Raw genomic sequence first — 21,007 nt, 5'->3', positions numbered from 1 at the left:
GACGAAGCGTCGTCGGAGGTTGTAGTGTCGGCTGTCGGTACGCTGCTGGGTCTTGATCCGTAGGCGGGCGAGCTGTCGGGCTTCTTCGGCGCGCTGGAGATAGGTAGCGACATCAAGATTCTCCTCGTCAGTGACGTGCGGCAGCATGGCGTCGAGCGTCGTCGTCGGGTTCCTGCCGTAAACCAACTTGAATGGCGTGATCTGTGTTGTTTCTTGCACCGCCGTGTTGTAGGCGAAGGTGACATACGGCAGGACCGCGTCCCACGTCTTGTGCTCGACGTCGACGTACATCGCTAGCATGTCGGCGAGGGTCTTATTTAGCCGCTCCGTAAGACCATTCGTCTGCGGATGGTAGGCCGTTGTCCTCCTGTGCCTTGTCTGACTGTAGTTCAGAATGGCTTGAGTGAGCTCCGCTGTAAAGGCCGTTCCTCTGTCGGTGATGAGGACTTCTGGAGCACCATGTCGCAACAGGATGTTCTCGACGAAAAATTTAGCCACTTCGGCTGCGCTGCCTTTCGGTAGAGCTTTAGTTTCAGCGAAGCGGGTGAGATAGTCCGTCGCCACGACAATCCACCTATTTCCGGAAGCTGATGTCAGAAACGGTCCCAACAAGTCCATCCCGATCTGCTGAAAAGGTCGGTAAGGAGGCTGGATCGGCTGTAGTAATCCCGCTGGTCTTGTCGGTGGTGTCTTGCGTCGCTGACAGTCGCGGCATGTCTTGACGTAACGGGCGACATCGGTGGTTAGGCGTGGCCAGTAATACCTTTCTTGTATCCTCGATAGCGTCCGGGAGAAACCGAGGTGCCCAGCGGTCGGATCGTCATGTAGGGCGTGCAGTACTTCTGGACGTAGCGCCGACGGAACAACAAGAAGGTGGTTGGCGCGGACTGGTGAGAAGTTCTTCTTCACGAGTAGGTTGTTTTGAAGCGTGAACGAAGATAATCCACGCTGAAATGCCCTTGGGACAACGTCGGTGTGCCCTTCCAAATACTCGATTAGGGCTTTTAGCTCCGAGTCTCCTCGTTGCTGTTCGGCGAAGTCTTCCGCGCTTATTATTCCAAGGAAGGCGTCGTCATCCTCGTCATCTTGCGGCGGCGAGTCAATGGGGGCGCGGGATAGGCAATCGGCATCTGAGTGTTTTCGTCCGGAGTTGTAGGTTACAGTGATGTCGCATTCTTCTAGCCTAAGGCTCCACCGTGCCAGCCGTCCTGAGGGGTCTTTTAGGTTAGTTAACCAACACAACGCGTGATGATCGCTGACCACCTTGAATGGCCTGCCATATAGGTAAGGGCGAAATTTCGCTGTGGCCCAAACGATGGCGAGGCATTCCTTTTCGGTTGTAGAATAATTGCCTTCTGCTTTTGACAATGATCGGCTAGCGTAAGCTATCACGTGTTCATGTCCATCTTTTCTCTGGACTAGGACGGCACCGAGGCCTAGGCTACTGGCGTCAGTGTGTATTTCGGTATCGGCGTGCTCGTCGAAGTGCGCAAGTACGGGCGGCGACTGCATGCGTCGTTTGAGTTCTTGAAATGCGTCGCCCTGTGGCGTTTCCCACTTGAACTCGACGTCACATTTAGTTAGCTGTGTCAGCGGCTCAGCGATGCGTGAAAAGTTCTTGACAAATCGCCTGTAGTAGGCACACATGCCAAGAAATCTACGCACTGCCTTCTTGTCGGTGGGCTGCGGGAACTTTGCAATGGCAGCTGTTTTCTGCGGGTCGGGGCGTACTCCGGATTTGCTGATGACGTGGCCTAGGAATAGAAGCTCATCGTAAGCGAAGCGGCACTTTTCTGGCTTCAGAGTGAGCCCTGATGACTTGATGGCCTCTAGTACTGTGGCAAGCCGCCTAAGGTGATCGTCAAAATTTTCGGCGAATACAACGACGTCATCCAAGTAAACGAGACAGGTCTGCCACTTCAATCCTGCTAAAACCGTGTCCATCACGCGCTGGCACGTTGCAGGCGCCGAGCACAGTCCGAATGGCATAACCTTGAACTCGTAGAGGCCGTCTGGGGTGATGAAGGCCGTCTTTTCGCGATCTCTTTCGTCGACTTCTATTTGCCAATAGCCTGACTGGAGGTCCATTGACGAGAAGTATTTAGCGTTGCAGAGCCGATCCAATGCGTCGTCTATCCGTGGGAGAGCGTATACGTCCTTCTTCGTGATCTTGTTCAGACGACGATAATCGACGCAGAAACGAAGGGTTCCGTCCTTTTTCTTCACCAGCACAACAGGAGATGCCCACGGGCTTTTCGACGGCTGGATGATGTCGTCGCGCAGCATTTCGTCGACTTGTTCTCTTATAGCTTCACGTTCTCGCGGCGAAACTCGGTAAGGGCTCTGGCGAAGTGGTCGAGCGTACTCCTCGGTGATTATGCGATGCTTGGCGACTGGTGTTTGTCGAATCCTCGATGACGTCGAAAAGCAGCCTTTGTATCGCCGGAGCAGACTTCTGAGCTGCTGTTGCTTAATCACGGGGAGACTTGGATTAATGTCGTAGTCTGGTTCGGCAACCATGGTCGTCGGGGTAGATGCGGCGGAATCCGAGAGGACAAACGCATTGCTGTTTTCCAGAATTTCCTCGATGTATGCGATCGTCGTGCCCTTGTTGATGTGCTTGTACTCCTGGCTGAAGTTTGTCAGCAACACTTTCGTGTTTCCTCCGTGCAGTCGAGCGATCCCTCTTGCGACGCAAATTTCACGGTCTAGCAGTAGACGTTGGTCGCCTTCGATGACACCTTCTAAGTCAGCGGGTGTTTCGGTGCCGACCGAAATAACAATGCTGGAGCGAGGCGGGATGCTCACCTGATCTTCGAGCACACTCAAGGTGTGGTGACTACGAGGGTTCTCCGACGGTATCGCATGGTCTTCCGACAGAGTTATTGACTTCGACTTCAGGTCGATGACTGCGCCGTGTTGGTTGAGGAAGTCCATGCCGAGAATGACGTCTCGTGAACACTGTTGGAGGATAACGAAGGTGACAGGGTAAGTCCGGTCGTGAATGGTAATTCTTGCCGTGCACATTCCAGTCGGCGTTATGAGGTGTCCTCCGGCGGTACGAATTTGAGGGCCTTCCCACGTAGTCTTAACTTTCTTCAACTGGGCGGCGATGTGTCCACTCATGACGGAGTAATCAGCCCCTGTGTCGACTAAGGCGGTGACTGCGTGGCCGTCGAGAAGCACGTCGAGGTCGGTGGCTCTTTGTCTTGTATTACAGTTCGGTCTTGGCGTCGGATCACGACTGCGTCGCGTTGACTTGTGGCTGGTATGTGACGTCGTCAGGTCGTCTTTCATCGTCGCATTCTTTCCTTCCAGACTTTGTCGGGACGGCGGCGTGTCGTTATGTCGTCGAGGTAGTTTCTTCGGCGTCTTCGTCGGCGGCGGAGGATCTTCGACAGTTCGACGGACAGCAACCGCACCTCCATCGGTTGCTGCTTTTAGTTTTCCGGATATGGGCTCGCTGACCGGCCCCGAGCTGGGCCAGTGTATGGTCGGCGCTGCGGCGACAGGTAGCGGCCTGGTGATGGTGAACGCGACGGTCGTCGAGAACTCCACTGAGTAGCCGCGAGGTAGTCAGCGATATCGCGAGGGCGTTCACCTTGCTGCGGGCGCGGAGCGTTGACGGCGAAACCTCGCAGTCCCATTTCCCGGTATGGACATCGTCGGTAGACGTGACCCGCTTCCCCGCAGTGGTAGCCGAGCGGGCGGTGGTCAGGAGCGCGCCAAACGTCGGTCTTCCTCGGGTAGCTCCGCTGGGCGACGGGTGGGCGCGCTGTCGGCGGCGGCGGCGCTGGTCGACGGAATTGCGGCGTTACAGGGCCCTGGCGCGGTCGCTGAGGAGGGCCTTGACGGCGTACGACGGCGGCGTAGGTCATCGCTTCGGGTTGGGGTTGCGGTAATTGAGGTTGCACCTCCGGAACTCCAAGCGACCGCTGAACCTCATCTTTGACGATGTCAGCGATCGAGGCCACTTGAGGCTGCGACGACGGGAAGATCTTCTGAAGCTCCTCTCGTACGACTGCCCTGATAGCCTCGCGCAGGTCTTCGGAGGCCAGTGATTGAACTCCGGCATAGTTTGTAGCGTTGGTGCGGCGGTCGAATTGCCGGTTTCGCATCTCGAGTGTCTTCTCGATGCTAGTGGCCTCGCGAAGAACCTCGTCGACAGTCTTCGGTGGGTTTCGTACGATACCGGCGAAAAGTTCCTCCTTAACACCACGCATTAGTAGCCGGACTTTCTTTTCCTCGGACATTTCCGGGTCGGCGTGGCGGAATAGGCGGCTCATTTCTTCTGTAAAAATCGCGGTGGTCTCGTTGGGCAGCTGCACTCGGGTTTCCAGTAGTGCTTGGGCTCGTTCTCGGCGTACGACGCTTGTGAATGTCTGCAGGAAGCCAGTTCGGAAAAGGTCCCAGGTCGTTAACGTGGCTTCTCTGTTCTCGAACCACGTCCTGGCAGCGTCTTCCAATGCGAAGAAGACATGTCGCAGTTTGTCGTCGCTGTTCCAGCTGTTAAATGCAGCGACCCTCTCGTACGTCTCGAGCCAGGTTTCCGGGTCCTCGAATGTTGAACCGCGGAACGTGGGGGGCTCCCTGGGCTGCTGCAGCACGACGGGGGATGCTGGGGCTGCCATTGGGGAGGACTTGGTGGCAATCTTCCTACACGTCTCAGGTAGGAGTCCGTGCTCTGGGGGCAGTCCTTGCAGCCGGCGGCTAGCTCGCTGGTCTTGGGCGACGTTGGTTTTGTCCTCGGGCTTCGGGCTTGGATCGCGGCTTTGCGGGGGCGTTCGGTACATGAACGCACAAGCACCTCCACCAGATGTCACGTGGTCGTGACGTTGAATAACACAGTAGCAGTACTGTGAACGACAAAACTAACTTTTATTGGGCGAACCTGTGCCCACAAAACAGGCTACACTTATAGCACGATGATAGCGGCGAACACGCTCGGCGATCGTCGAAAATCTGCCCAGTGGGTCAAGCGCGTCGGCTTTTATACAGCAGTCGTCGAATGTTCCAGACTAATCGCTGGGACCCGCGCGTATTCCACAATGTTCTACGCCATTCGCGTCAGGCGATGAAATCAGATAACATAATGTTCGGCGACAACAGACAGCCGGGTAGAATCATCGATAACTTTCCAGAAACGTCGGATACATGCAGGCGCGTCCGTCGCTGTGCGATTAGAGTTGTTAAGCGGCGAAACGTGGTCGCCCGATAAAGATAAGTACACGTGTCAATATCTTCAGCAGAAAGTTTTGGGCGGAAGCCAACCATGGTCTGTGTAAGCGTGTGAGGATGACGTGTTCGAGGACATTTCCGACACATGAAGTCAGGGAGATAGGGCGGAGGATTTCGAGTAGGAGGCGCTTCCCAGGTTTGGGAATCATAATAATTTTGGCTTCTTTCCATTGTGAGGGCAGGTTTCCACTTTCCCAGTATGCTTTAACATAAGCTGTGAGGGCTAGTATAGAATCCTCATCTAGGTTGCGAAGCATTTCCTTTGTAATGCCATCAGCTCCCTGGGCTGAGCTAGGGCGGAGTGCTAGGATGGCTTCACGTAATTCTGCTGCTTCTATGGGCGCGTCCAGGTGGTCGTTATCGGTGCCTGTGTATGCTGGAGCGGGTGTAGTAGGTTGAGGTCCTATGTATCGGTCTATCAATTCTTGAAGAACTTGTGCGTCCGTGCCCGGATGGGTGCGAATAATTTTTTGCAAGTTGTGCTGTTGTGTGTTCTTGCTGTTAGCTGGATCGAGGAGGCAACGGAGGATATTCCACGTTTTGGGCAGGTTTGGTTGCCGCTCCATGCTGTCGCATGTGCTGTGCCCATTTTGACGAGTAAGTTGTTGTGCATAGTCTTCGATTTGAAGGGTGAGAGTACTAATACGTTTTCTGAGCGTTCGGTTGAGCTTGTTGTGTTTGTATCTGCGTTGCAGACTGGCGAGGGCTTCCCACATATGCAGTAACTTGCTATCTGCCTCCTGCAGATTGGCTTCCTCAGGCACCAATTTAGTGGCTTTGCTCGCGTCTTGCAGCACGGATGCGACCCAATCTTCGAAAGGAGGTTGGGTACCCGAGAAAGGGGTGAGGGCTCTGGCCTGCCGGAAAGCGTCCCAGTTCGTTATGCGGAGTTGACGACCCTTAGGCTTTCGCGGGCCCGCTCGAACTGTTGTTTGGATTAAATAGTGGTCGCTGCCCAAGTTGTCTTGTGTGTTGATCCAGTCTGCTTGTGGAATTCGTTTTGCGAATGTCAAGTCCGGAGTAGTATCTCTGCTAACGCTGTTTCCCATACGAGTGGGAGAAGTTGGATGCGTGACAAGAGTAAGACCTAGATCCTGTCCGTCAAGCCAAAGTTGTCTTCCCTTTCGGCGGTCCATTGGGTATCCGCATGCCACCGCAGGGGCGTTTAGGTCCCCTCGATGAGCAGGGGGGCTCCCCTAGCTACTTGATCTGCTTTGGTGAAAAGTCGTAGAAACCTATGTTGTTCTCTGGGGCTGCTGTACACATTGAGGATGAAGAGGCTCTGTTGCTTGCGCCTTGCAGACGGGATGATCTCCAGAAAAATGTGGGCTGCTGTATCAATGCCAGTGTGATGCTGTATAACCGGAATGTTTCGCTTAACTAGTGTGGTTACTTGGGGCCTGCGGTTATCATTGCAAACTGCGGTGTATGCCGCGTATCCCGACAGCTTAGCCGCTTCTCCGGTCTCTTGTAATGCGATAACATCGGGGGAAGTATGCGGTGCGAGAGAGGTAATGTATTGCTCTAAGTGTGCTCGCTTTAGCCGGAAGCGCCGGCTGTTCCACTGCCAAATGCAGTAGGTAACATGTTCTGGATTACTCGCAGCCATCTTTGTCGGGACGCGAGTATGGCTTCTTTAGGGGACCTGCTCTGGGACGGAGTAGGGTGTTTTCCAATTCTGTCAAACGGGTGTTGTGATTTTGAGCCAAAGTCGTGACCATGTCTTGAAGCACTTTGCGCGTGTCGTCCGTGTTTTTCTGTCGCTGTTGTTCGCTTTCCGCAAAGGCTTGCTCAATTCTGGGCAGTAGTAGCGTTTCTAGTTTCGCCGTAAGGAGGTTGTCCATTGCGCGTTCGAGAGCCTTTGCAATGCAGGCGTCGAGCAATGTGCCAAGATTACAATCTAATGCTTCGTTGAGGTGGCGTTCTATCCGCTGTTGCAGCTCAGTGAGGGCCTCACAGTTGACATTTCCTTCTGAAGTGTATGCTGGTGTTGCCGCCTTTGAGATTGGTTCGAGAGCTTTGCGTTTGTGCGAGGTTGGTTGTTGGGTGGTTTGCGGGCAATCTATTGCAGGGACAGGAAGGATGTCTCCATTTGATGGTAAATGTTTGGGTTGCGTGTCTGCAAGTTGTGATTTGAGATTAGCGTTTTTTGTCTTGAGTTCTTGTATCTCAGCACGTAAGGATCGGAGCTCCTGCATGAAGCTGTGCATGGTAGCGTCACTAACTGTGTTCACTGGGGTTGCTATAGGTTGTGTGGTGTGACCTGTGTGGGAGACAATCCTGGCCCAGCTTACCTTGGGGGGTGCGTCTTGCACTTTAACTGTGGTCGTTCTAAGGCTTGCGTTTCCTTGCTGCTGCGGCGGTGTTGAATCCGGTCCGCTCCAGGAGTGACTGCGTCCTTGTGACTGACTGCGACCTCGGGAGCGGCTGCGTTCACGAGACCGACTGCGTCCTCGTGAATTGCTGCGTTCGGGAGCCTGCGGTTGTAGTGTTGACTTCGGTGTTGGCAGAGCTGAGTCTCCATTTGCAGAAGTCGATGGCCCCGTCTCCTGGTCAGCTCCTTGTTGTCCCAGTCGTAGGCGTTCCCATCGTCGTTGCAGTAGGAGGTGGTGTCTGGAAGCGGCGATGGCGGGACTTATCACCAGTCGGGTGGTCTTTGCCGCAGAGCGGGCAGCAAGGGTGACAGGGGTGATTAGCCGGCGGATTTACGGTGACACAGCTCTTGCATTTCTTCTGGGTTGGAGTGGGGCATACATCGGCCCTGTGGCCGAAGGTCCCGCAGATGTCGCAGACCTCAATGCGCTTCTTATGTAGATAGCATTTGTATTCTGCTCCGCGGTAGTAGACATGGTACGGTACTTGCTTTCCGTCGAATACGATGAGCACTGAATTAGTATTGCCCATGCGTCGGGCCTGCAGAATCGTAGGGTTCTTCTTGTAAACGAGACTGTTGGTAATGTCTTCTTCCGTGTCATATGAAGGGATGTCATGTATGACACCTTTGGCTGTGTCCTCCGGCGGTGTGACGTATGCTGTGGCAGCGTAGCGGACTGCTCCGATGGGGAGACTGCGGATGCGACAGTATTTTTCGGCGTTAGACATCATTGGCGTGGTAACTACAATGAAGTTATTATCCGTGCATGAGCGGTAAATGTCGTCCTCTGCTTCTTTGGTTGTAATGCCCGTGATCTGTAGTATTGAGCTGCGTATCTGGGCGTCTCCTAGTTTGGACACGTTGAAACCGACTCTTGGGCGTATGACGATCTTGATATCATTCTTCGGAAGTCGTGGTTGCCGTGGTGCGCGCCGGCGTAGTGCGGACTGCTCGGTACTCTCGGTGCGTGCGCTTGCTCTTGCACGGAGGAATCCGTGTATGAGTAGGGATGATGCCTGCGTAGTCTGTCGTTGCTTACGGTGGCTGACAAGCCACCATGCTTCAACGGTAACTTCTTCGGGGGCTATTTCCGTGCCTTCAATCTCTACTACCTCCATGACGAGGGGCGGGGCTGCACTTACTTGATCTCACGAGGGTGCGAGTCGTTGGGCGAAGTCCTCGGGAGCGGGGACTGCGACAGCGACGCCGCGCACCTTCGTAGCTGCGGCGCACCTGTCTCTCGGCCAGACGGAGCAGCTGAAGATCTTGTTAAGGTCCACAAGAAACACGCAAGATGCATGTATCAATAGTATACCGTGATCTACCGAGTCAAACACTTTTCTAATAACCAAGAATACGCCGTGTGCGAAGTAGCTCTTGTGAAGTGCTTGGTTTATAGTTTCTGTTAGCGAACTTACTGCAGTTGCAACAGAGTAACCACGTCCAAAACGGTGTTGTGCGTTTGAAAGTATGCAGTATTTTTCAAGATAGCTTGTGAGATGCTTTGCAATTAGTTTTTCGAAGAGCGTAATAATACATGATAAAATAGTTATGGGTCGATAGTTCGCTAAGTCATTTGGGTTATCTGCTTAGCATATTGCTACCACTCTTCTGATTTTGAGCTCCTCAGGGTATGGAGCCGATAGAACGGATTTATTGAACACGTTTGCAAGCGCTGGACTCAAGATGTCGGTGTTGTTTTTGAGTAAGCTTACAGATAGACCTATGGTGACCCGTGGCCTTGTTTGATGGCCTAAGCCTTGGGGTATTTAAGATTTCCGCTGGTGTTATTTCAGTGAAAACAATGTGTTTATTTGCGAAGAAGCTAAAAAAGAAACAAATTCTATATCGCGGGCACCCTGTATGGTAGCATTGGGTAATTGCAGCCATAAACACAAAGTACTCATTAAATGATTCGGCAAGATCTGCGTCAGTACTGCCTAATGCGCTGCTGGCGGGAAGCATACTGTTTTGTTTTCTTAAGGTATTGACTGAATTCACTGTTTGCCAAATTTCTATAGAATTTACTTTGCTTTTAATAATGTATTGTTACGGAAGAGTGAAGGAAGAGACGAAGAAGAAGATCGCGGGACGCTGGTTGCTGCGTGTTGTTGGTGGTCAGCCATCTTAAATACTCTGACCCATTTTTTATATATATTGTAAATACGATCTTCTATACTCCCAACATCCCCGTAACATATGGGTGAGAGGTGCGTGGTACCACGGCTGGAAACAGAGCTCCGCAGTTGACTTCGCATCACCCTCCGCACCATGAACGACAGTGAGCACTCGGGATCAACGTCGTTGCCGCCTCCTACGTCACCGTCGCATGCTACGTCGCTGTCCCCTTCAGTTCTCGTTGCGCAACCCAAGGGTTCTGGAACTTTCTGCGGGAACGATGGCGCCGACGTTGAAAAGTGGGTGGCCATGTACGAATGCGTGAGTGGAATCAACAGATACCCTACGCTAATGCTAGCTAACCTGTTTATTTATTTATTTATTTCATGTACCTTCAGGGCCATTGGCATTGGAGAGGGGAGTGGTTACAGGCATACAAAACAAGAAAAAATAGGAAATGTGATACAAGGAATAGGAGTATTGCAATAAAAATTTAACAGGTGTGTCTACACATACAATATTAGCTAAGGCGTTCTTGAAAAGCTGGTAATCTTTGATGGTGGCTGTCAGTGCGGGAAGGCGATTCCACTCTGCTGCTGCACGAGGTATAAATGACTAGAAGAAAGCGTTAGTTCTACAAAATGGGACACCGCCCTTGTAGGCATGATCTAATCGCGATGATAGGTGACGTGGGGGAGGGATTAATTCGCTACGCAGGTGTGGATGATGAAACATCTTATGGAACAGACAGATACAAAACGCTTTGCGACGTGAGGCTAGGGATGGTAGATTAAGGCTTGATTTCATTGAAGATATGCTAGCGGTACTGTTATAGTTGGAAAGAATGAAGCGAACCGAGTTATTTTGGACCATTTCTAGTGAATCTATTAGGTTTTCATGATGAGGGTCCGAGATGGATGCGGCGTACTCTAGTTTCGGACGTATTAACGTTTTGTACAACAGCAGTTTGAGGGATGAGGGCGCTTTAGAAAGTTTGCGGCGGGTGTAACCAAGCATACGATTAGCATTGTTAATTATGTATGTGATATGTGCAGACCAAGTGAGAGTAGAAGTGATGTGTACACCAAGGTACGTGTATGAACTTACCGATTCTAAGAGGACATGATCTAAGGAATAAGTGGGGATACTGTTGCAAGTTCTTGATACGCGAAGAGATTTACATTTTGTGATGTTAAGTTCCATTAGCCATGCTTTACACCACAATAAAATAGCGTTCAGGTCAGTCTGAAAAGCGGTTACATCGTCACTGCTTGTTATTTGTCTGAAGATTACGCAGTCATCCACAAATAAATGGATATGAGAGGAAACCGAAGAAGGCAAATCGTTGATGTAGATTAGAAAAAGAAGAGGCCCGAGGATGGAGCCTTGTGGGACGCCGGAAAGGACAAGGTTTGAGTGAGAGTTAAGATTATTAGCTGACACGTATTGCGAATGGTTTTTAAGGAAACACTCAATCCAACCAAGAAGTTTGGGGTCAATGTTCATGAGCTGTAGTTTGTGAAGTAGCAGTTTGTGAGTCACTTTATAGAAAGCTTTGGAGTAGTCTAGGAAAATGCAATCTGCCATTGAACGAGTATCAAGAATTAGGTGTAGCTTACGTATGAAGGAAGCCAGCTGCGTTTCACAAGAATATGTTTTTCGAAAGCCATGCTGTGAACTTGAAAAAAATGAGTTTGACTCAAGAAAGTTAGCAAGCTGTGAATATAAGATATGTTCTAATATTTTGCATGGGATACTGGTTAGTGAAATAGGCCGATAATAGAGAGGAGAATGCTTGTCACCTGATTTATAAAGTGGTATTACCTTACCGACTTTCGAATCAAGGGGCAGGTATCTTGTGTCAAGCGATTGTCGAAAAAGTTTTGCTAGTAAAATAGATGAATAAACAACAGTGCTGTGCAAAAATTTCACGGAAATTAGGTCATGGCCAGGAGCAGAGGAGAGACGCAACGATTTAATCACGGTTTCAATGCCACAGGGTTAAATTGTAATTGGAAACATAGCCTGGTAATTATAACAAGGTGCAGTGGGTGGGAAAACATTTTAGGTTACAGAAAAGTTTTGGATAAATGTTTAATTGAGGACGGATGCGATATGATCACAGGGTATGGCATTCCCAGAGTTATCTACAAGAGTTATGGTGTCATCATCTTTTTGGTTAATAACGCGCCAGAATTTCTTGGTATCATTTGTTAACATGGACGGCAGCGTGTGACATAAACAATTGTTTCTGGCGTTTCTCAGCCCTGATACATATTCGCTTGAAGCCAAGTGGTAGGCACTCCAACGAGCTTCACTCGAGGAAAACTTTGCCGACCTGTAAAATCGACTCTTTTTATTTGATAAGCGTCTTATATGAACATTATACCAGGGAGCGTCTGACTTGCTAGTTACGATGCGAATGGGAATGTACTTGTTGGTTAGGTAAGTCACTTTTTCTGCGAAGATTGCCCAGTTAGTTTCTACTGTACGGCTGTCGAAATCCTGGAGGAAAACATCAGGGAATGACCATAATTCTCTATTAATCGTGGCAAAGTCTGCTTTATTGTAATTACGGATGGTTACAGTTCTTTTGGCATGTTTAGGTTGTGCGAGATTTTAGTGAAAAAAGAGTAAGAATGGTCGCTCATTCCTGGAACGTGAGTGATGTTGGAAACTAGGTCGGGCTGTGAAGTGAGAACAAGATCAAGGGCATTAGCAGCAGAGTCTGTGGCTCTAGTTGGTTCAGTTACAAGCGGTTCGAGAGAAAAAGCGGAGCACATTTCTAAAAATTCTTTACCTAGCATGGAAGGTGGGTGTATCGTGGGGACAGTGTTAGACCAGGTTATGTTTGACATATTAAAATCACCAAGCAAAAGTAATGGGCAGTTTGGGTAACGGAATGAAACGATGTTAACAACATCGTGTAATTCATTTACGAAGTTCTGTGTATAGGTAGGGGGCCGATAACAGACCCCAATAATAACTTTTTTATGATTTTGGGCGATGCATGCCCAGACAGTTTCTAAAGGGGTGTTGACGTGGATGCACTGTGAAGCGAAATTTTTCGTGATAGCGAGCAGTACGCCTCCTCCTTGTCGCCCAATGCGATCGCTGCGATAGATAGAGAAATTATTTGCAATGAGAAAAAGTTCGTGGTCTCGAATTTCAGGACGCAACCAGGTTTCAGTTAGTACTATGATATCAGCGCTGCAGGTGTCGATGGCGGAGTTATGGCAGTCACGTTTGCTGATGATACTGCGGATGTTAGTAAAAAGAACGGATATCTGCGAAAAAGAGCGTCCACATCCCCTCGCGCGTCCCTACGGACTGCCGTGAGCCGTACTGGCGGGATTATCAGCTGAGGGCGGTTTCTGCGCGTGCTGTTTAACAGAGTTAGTAGGATGACTATCATGTGATGGCGGTTGCTTCGTATGCTCGTTAACGCAGTTAGATTCGGGATCATACATGTAGTATTTCTTATTCATTAGTAATTTGTTATATCGGAGCTAATACGGACCTCCGTCGGATGCACTTTTGGCAAACTCTGTTAATTTCTTTCGAGCGTGACGTGTAGCAGGTTCGAGCGTGACGTGTAGCAGGTGAGTAATCTTCATTAACTGTGACGTTTCTTTTCCTTCAGCTTTTCTCAGGCAGAGAGGACTATCTCTTTTATCTTAAAGTTAGCAAATTTTACAATGATCGGACGTTGTTTTCCGGGCGAATATTGACCTAGGCGATGAGCGCGTTCAATGGCTGAATGCGGAAGAGTGTCAAGTGCGTCAGCCAAAACTACTTTAATTTTTTCTTCCGACTCAACCCGCGATTCCCGGTGGTCATCTAAACCCTAAAAAATGAGGTTGCAGCGTCGTGATTGATCTTCAACTTCAATCTGCCGTGATTGCAAAGAAGCAGAATTGATTGACAGCGACTGTACCGAGGTCTGGATGGTGGCTATTTCGTGATCAATTTAGTCAAGTGAGTCCGTTTTATATTCTAGGTCATCTAGTCTTTTTTCGATGGCGCCAATTTTGACTTCAATATTTTTTTGACTGGCTTTGATGGCTTTAATGTCAGTTACTATATCGGACTGGCTTTTTGCTGCTTGCACGAATCAAGCCTGAAGATCTTTTAGAACTTGAAATATGACTTTCATCTGTTCGCCTGGCTCATCAGGCAAGGATTGTAGGTCAGCCAAGGACTGAGAACGAGTCGGGGGTCCTGGGTTCGACTCAACATCTCCAGAGCATAGTAATAAAACACCCATTGAAAAGCAATCAACAGCAATATCACGGAGCACTCGTGGGCGCGGGAGCAATAATAGGAAACGGTCGTCGCTCCTTCTGGCATACATGGAAAGAACGTTACACACCTGTAATGCGCAAAAGCGCGGAGCGTGAGACTTGTTGACAGTGATGGTCCCGCGCCCACTGAAGAAACTGTCGCACTGGCGCCTTCTTATATCGACTGTGGTTGGTGACGTCATCGTAGACTTGGGTGATGCGCAGAAGACAGAGATAACGAGCGGAGCAGTACGGTAGGGGTAGTGCGGTTGATAGCAGAGCGGCGTCGATGGTATCGGGCTGGACGGGCATTCGGGTTCACCAGGAGGCAAGGCTGTGGTTGACAGCGGGAAAAGCGGCAGGAACACCTGTAATGCGCAAAAGCGCGGAGCGTGAGACTTGTTGACAGTGATGGTCCCGCGCCCACTGAAGAAACTGTCGCACTGGCGCCTTCTTATATCGACTGTGGTTGGTGACGCCATCGTAGACTTGGGTGATGCGCAGAAGACGGAGATGACGAGCGGAGCAGTACGGTAGGGGTAGTGCGGTTGATAGCAGAGCGGCGTCGATGGTATCGGGCTGGACGGGCATTCGGGTTCACCAGGAGGCAAGGCTGTGGTTGACAGCAGGAAGAGCGGCAGGAACACCTGTAATGCGCAAAAGCGCGGAGCGTGAGACTTGTTGACAGTGATGGTCCCGCGCCCACTGAAGAAACTGTCGCACTGGCGCCTTCTTATATCGACTGTGGTTGGTGGCGTCTTTGTAGACTTGGATGATGCGCAGAAGACGGAGATGACGAGCGGAGCAGTACGGTAGGGGTAGTGTGGTTGATAGCAGAGCGGCGTCGATGGTATCGGGCTGGACGGGCATTCGGGTTCACCAGGAGGCAAGGCTGTGGTTGACAGCAGGAAGAGCGGCAGGAACACCTGTAATGCGCAAAAGCGCGGAGCGTGAGACTTGTTGACAGTGATGGTCCCGCGCCCACTGAAGGAACTGTCGCACTGGCGCCTTCTTATATCGACTGTGGTTGGTGGCGTCTTTGTAGACTTGGATGATGCGCAGAAGACGGAGATGACGAGCGGAGCAGTACGGTAGGGGCAGTGCGGTTGATAGCAGAGCGGCGTCGATGGTATCGGGCTGGACGGGCATTCGGGTTCACCAGGAGGCAAGGCTGTGGTTGACAGCAGGAAGAGCGGCAGGAACACCTGTAATGCGCAAAAGCGCGGAGCGTGAGACTTGTTGACAGTGATGGTCCCGCGCCCACTGAAGAAACTGTCGCACTGGCGCCTTCTTATATCGACTGTGGTTGGTGGCGTCTTTGTAGACTTGGATGATGCGCAGAAGACGGAGATGACGAGCGGAGCAGTACGGTAGGGGTAGTGCGGTTGATAGCAGAGCGGCGTCGATGGTATCGGGCTGGACGGGCATTCGGGTTCACCAGGAGGCAAGGCTGTGGTTGACAGCAGGAAGAGCGGCAGGAACACCTGTAATGCGCAAAAGCGCGGAGCGTGAGACTTGTTGACAGTGATGGTCCCGCGCCCACTGAAGAAACTGTCGCACTGGCGCCTTCTTATATCGACTGTGGTTGGTGGCGTCTTTGTAGACTTGGATGATGCGCAGAAGACGGAGATGACGAGCGGAGCAGTACGGTAGGGGTAGTGCGGTTGATAGCAGAGCGGCGTCGATGGTATCGGGCTGGACGGGCATTCGGGTTCACCAGGAGGCAAGGCTGTGGTTGACAGCAGGAAGAGCGGCAGGAACACCTGTAATGCGCAAAAGCGCGGAGCGTGAGACTTGTTGACAGTGATGGTCCCGCGCCCACTGAAGAAACTGTCGCACTGGCGCCTTCTTATATCGACTGTGGTTGGTGACGTCATCGTAGACTTGGGTGATGCGCAGAAGACAGAGATGACGAGCGGAGCAGTACGGTAGGGGTAGTGCGGTTGATAGCAGAGCGGCGTCGATGGTATCGGGCTGGACGGGCATTCGGGTTCACCAGGAGGCAAGGCTGTGGTTGACAGCGGGAAAAGCGGCAGGAACACCTGTAATGCGCAAAAGCGCGGAGCGTGAGACTTGTTGACAGTGATGGTCCCGCGCCCACTGAAGAAACTGTCGCACTGGCGCCTTCTTATATCGACTGTGGTTGGTGACGCCATCGTAGACTTGGGTGATGCGCAGAAGACGGAGATGACGAGCGGAGCAGTACGGTAGGGGTAGTGCGGTTGATAGCAGAGCGGCGTCGATGGTATCGGGCTGGACGGGCATTCGGGTTCACCAGGAGGCAAGGCTGTGGTTGACAGCAGGAAGAGCGGCAGGAACACCTGTAATGCGCAAAAGCGCGGAGCGTGAGACTTGTTGACAGTGATGGTCCCGCGCCCACTGAAGAAACTGTCGCACTGGCGCCTTCTTATATCGACTGTGGTTGGTGGCGTCTTTGTAGACTTGGATGATGCGCAGAAGACGGAGATGACGAGCGGAGCAGTACGGTAGGGGTAGTGTGGTTGATAGCAGAGCGGCGTCGATGGTATCGGGCTGGACGGGCATTCGGGTTCACCAGGAGGCAAGGCTGTGGTTGACAGCAGGTAGAGCGGCAGGAACACCTGTAATGCGCAAAAGCGCGGAGCGTGAGACTTGTTGACAGTGATGGTCCCGCGCCCACTGAAGAAACTGTCGCACTGGCGCCTTCTTATATCGACTGTGGTTGGTGGCGTCTTTGTAGACTTGGATGATGCGCAGAAGACGGAGATGACGAGCGGAGCAGTACGGTAGGGGCAGTGCGGTTGATAGCAGAGCGGCGTCGATGGTATCGGGCTGGACGGGCATTCGGGTTCACCAGGAGGCAAGGCTGTGGTTGACAGCAGGAAGAGCGGCAGGAACACCTGTAATGCGCAAAAGCGCGGAGCGTGAGACTTGTTGACAGTGATGGTCCCGCGCCCACTGAAGAAACTGTCGCACTGGCGCCTTCTTATATCGACTGTGGTTGGTGGCGTCTTTGTAGACTTGGATGATGCGCAGAAGACGGAGATGACGAGCGGAGCAGTACGGTAGGGGTAGTGCGGTTGATAGCAGAGCGGCGTCGATGGTATCGGGCTGGACGGGCATTCGGGTTCACCAGGAGGCAAGGCTGTGGTTGACAGCAGGAAGAGCGGCAGGAACACCTGTAATGCGCAAAAGCGCGGAGCGTGAGACTTGTTGACAGTGATGGTCCCGCGCCCACTGAAGAAACTGTCGCACTGGCGCCTTCTTATATCGACTGTGGTTGGTGGCGTCTTTGTAGACTTGGATGATGCGCAGAAGACGGAGATGACGAGCGGAGCAGTACGGTAGGGGTAGTGCGGTTGATAGCAGAGCGGCGTCGATGGTATCGGGCTGGACGGGCATTCGGGTTCACCAGGAGGCAAGGCTGTGGTTGACAGCAGGAAGAGCGGCAGGAACACCTGTAATGCGCAAAAGCGCGGAGCGTGAGACTTGTTGACAGTGATGGTCCCGCGCCCACTGAAGAAACTGTCGCACTGGCGCCTTCTTATATCGACTGTGGTTGGTGGCGTCTTTGTAGACTTGGATGATGCGCAGAAGACGGAGATGACGAGCGGAGCAGTACGGTAGGGGTAGTGCGGTTGATAGCAGAGCGGCGTCGATGGTATCGGGCTGGACGGGCATTCGGGTTCACCAGGAGGCAAGGCTGTGGTTGACAGCAGGAAGAGCGGCAGGAACACCTGTAATGCGCAAAAGCGCGGAGCGTGAGACTTGTTGACAGTGATGGTCCCGCGCCCACTGAAGAAACTGTCGCACTGGCGCCTTCTTATATCGACTGTGGTTGGTGGCGTCTTTGTAGACTTGGATGATGCGCAGAAGACGGAGATGACGAGCGGAGCAGTACGGTAGGGGTAGTGCGGTTGATAGCAGAGCGGCGTCGATGGTATCGGGCTGGACGGGCATTCGGGTTCACCAGGAGGCAAGGCTGTGGTTGACAGCAGGAAGAGCGGCAGGAACACCTGTAATGCGCAAAAGCGCGGAGCGTGAGACATGTTGACAGTGATGTTCCCACGCCCACTGAAGAAACTGTCGCACTGGCGCCGTCTTATATCGACTGTGGTTGGTGCCGTCTTTGTAGACTTGGATGATGCGCAGAAGACGGAGATGACGAGCGGAGCAGTACGGTAGGGGTAGTGCGGTTGATAGCAGAGCGGCGTCGATGGTATCGGGCTGGTCGGGCATTCGGGTTCACCAGGAGGCAAGGCTGTGGTTGACAGCAGGAAGAGCGGCAAGAACACCTAGTTAGCTCTGCTGGCAGAAAAGCTGCAGGACAAAGGTGCTAATGTCGAGTAAGACTTGTGGGATGCCCTCCACGGTCACTGCACAAATGACTTCTTGTGGCATGGGACAGCCCAAGCTGTGATGCGCAAAATCTGGAAAACCCAGCTGGTTAAGGCTGGCCTCTCTTTGTCGGAACAGGGATGAACATTGTCAGCATGTGGTCTCGGTTTCTTTCTTGGGAGTCATGATCATCTCCAGGAACCCTTGTATTCACAGGCGCATGAAACCTTGAAGAGCGCGATGCAGAGTTCCTCGTTCGTGCTTCTTTTGCTCGCAGACCAAAATAATAATAGCATAACTCGCTGATATTCTGTTCTGGCAGGATCAAAATGACGCCTCGTCGCGCGCCACCATCTTGTTATGGCAAGATGGTGGCGTGCGACGTTCTACCTAAGAGGCACGGCAAAGGTGTGGTATGAAAACCACGAAGAGAAGCTAACCAGCTGGACCAATGCAAAGAGAAATTGACAGACAGCCTCCCTTGGCCAATCTCCCACGGAGTCCTATGTCTTGTACATCCAGGACGTGCTGGCACTTTGTCGTAAAGCCGATCACGACATGACAGAATTTGAGAAGGTCGCGCACGTGCTTAAGGACATTGTTGACGGCGCGTTTAATCTGCTCATGTGCGAAAGCTGCTCTACAGTTGATGCAATTATTAAAGAGTGCCGACAATTCGAGCAAGCCAAAAGCCGACGCGTATTGCAACAATTCGCGAGACATACCAATACTGCCGCAACGTCGACGTGTGAAGATCAACCCACACAGCAACATGTGTCGCCATCAGAGGATGTGGTAGAAATCGTTAGACATGAACTGGATGCGATGGCGCCCGCAGCTTTCTGTTAGCGTAGCCCTGATGCTACCATATTTTGAGTTCCCCTCGTACAAGCCATGGTTCGCCAAGAACTTAAAAATATGGGTTTACATTCTGTTTCGGCTGTCGCCAATCCAAGAGCGAACGAACGCCCTTCTACTATTTTCGCTCCACCCCGACGCTTCTCTCCGCGTTATCGCAACCCAACTGAGTGGAGAACCGGATACGACCAGCCGATATGTTTCGCCTGCCTCCGCATTCGTCATGTCGCCCGATACTGTCGCAACTCGTGGCGCTCAACACCTCACAGGCCGACCAACCGAAGCCATCTTGAAGGAAATGCCCGCACTGTTTCGCCCACCGCCGAGTCAGACAGCGTCGACAAATCTGCTCGGGACACGTGATAGAACCGCTCACCAGCGCCGCGCGGACACCAGTCTCGTTCGCCGCAAACATGTCGCCCATCTTCCCGTTCGCCACAGCCACGTCGTTTTTCGTCCCCTGTGGCCTTTCGCTGCACCCTTTCGAAAAACTAGGAAATGCAGCCTTCGGAGCTGGTTCTGCATGGCCGACTAGTGCAGGAAATCCTCTGTCTGTGCCCACAAGGAGAAGTGTAATTGACGTTAAAATAGAAGGCGCACCTGTCCAAGCACTCGCCGACACTGGAGCCCAGGTATCTATGATGAGTGCTAGCATACATAGATGTTTAAAGAGGTCCTCACCCCAGCAGCTGCCACAAAATTGCTTTCCAGGAAACTGAAATCCTTCAAACAGAGACGAACTCGCGGAAGAGACTACTACTGGCGTCATGGCAAATTCAGAATACGGCGAATAACATAAACCGCGCGAAGGGCAACCTACCCTCGGTGTATGTCCTTCGCAACATGACGAAAAGAGTAAAAGGATGCACAGCCAGGTAGACTCCCGCTTGTTTCACCAACACAGAAACGTCGACGCGACCCTGTAACCTCCCCCACCCCTCGCCTCCCATCAAGGGCACCCTCGCGGGCACTCTCCCCAGAACCGGTCATCCCAGCACCATGGCAGTTGTCAACAACCCCCCCCCCCTTTGTTTCCTCCTACCTTCCCCTCTATGAAGTGTCTCCCCACCACCCGTGCTCTCCCTTCCTTTCCTTACAAAAGACGCTTTAAAAGCTGCGCACCGCCACCCCCCGAAGAACAACCCGCCTGAAGAAGGAGCCGAATGGGCTCCGGAACGTCGGGCTACTAAAATTCAGTTATTTAGTTGGAGTCAGTCTCAAGTCCTAATCATTTTGTGTATATATTGTAAATAGTCTTCTTTACTCCCAACCTTCCCGTAACATTATTTTAATATTCTTTCTTTCGCTTACGCAATAACGAAAGAGAAAGATTGCGCGCAGTCTTATACAGAGAACGGTAATAATCATTGCCTGTTTTGTTTCAGTTTATTGTGCCAATGTTCATTTTTGCTTATTCGCTAAGGATATTGCGTTCGTTGTCCAGGAACACATAGGAATCGAGAAGTACGTGGCTCAACGTGAACTTGTCTTTTGTTTAACACAGCTGGAAAGTAGTATATTAGAGAATTATCCATATGCTTGGTTTTAGTTGGCGTGATTGATCGCAGCAAAGTTCTGTTCTTCTAAATTTTCCTAGCTTTCAGGTAGTCTCACCTTTCTGCCCCGCGAGTTGTATGAAAATTGATGTTCAGCTTATTTAAGGGTACATGGATATGAGGAGGGGGTCGGGAAATGGTCTGTAATGCTTTCAGGAATGACTGCTGACATAACTCTACTTATATCATAGTACAAAATCAAGAAAGGGGCTGACAGATGGAATAGCACACTGTGGTATAAAGTTTGTAAACAGGGATAAGGT

At 51.6% G+C, this 21,007-nt stretch overlaps 1 protein-coding gene and 1 pseudogene across 3 annotated transcripts in view; one reads left to right on the top strand and one right to left on the bottom strand.

Moving 5' to 3' along the window:
- The window catches only part of LOC126523442 (UPF0462 protein C4orf33 homolog), a 288,556-nt gene that overhangs the window by 229,412 nt on the left and 38,137 nt on the right, over positions 1-21,007 (top strand). The window lies entirely within an intron of this gene.
- On the bottom strand, positions 6,404-8,730 carry LOC140218903 (uncharacterized; annotated as a pseudogene).

The sequence above is a fragment of the Dermacentor andersoni genome, chromosome 6 (genome assembly GCF_023375885.2).
Source record: "Dermacentor andersoni chromosome 6, qqDerAnde1_hic_scaffold, whole genome shotgun sequence".
In the NCBI taxonomy this organism is placed as follows: Eukaryota; Metazoa; Arthropoda; class Arachnida; order Ixodida; family Ixodidae; genus Dermacentor; species Dermacentor andersoni.
Note: the sequence above shows the minus strand (reverse complement) of the source record. Positions and strands in the feature narration are given on the sequence as shown.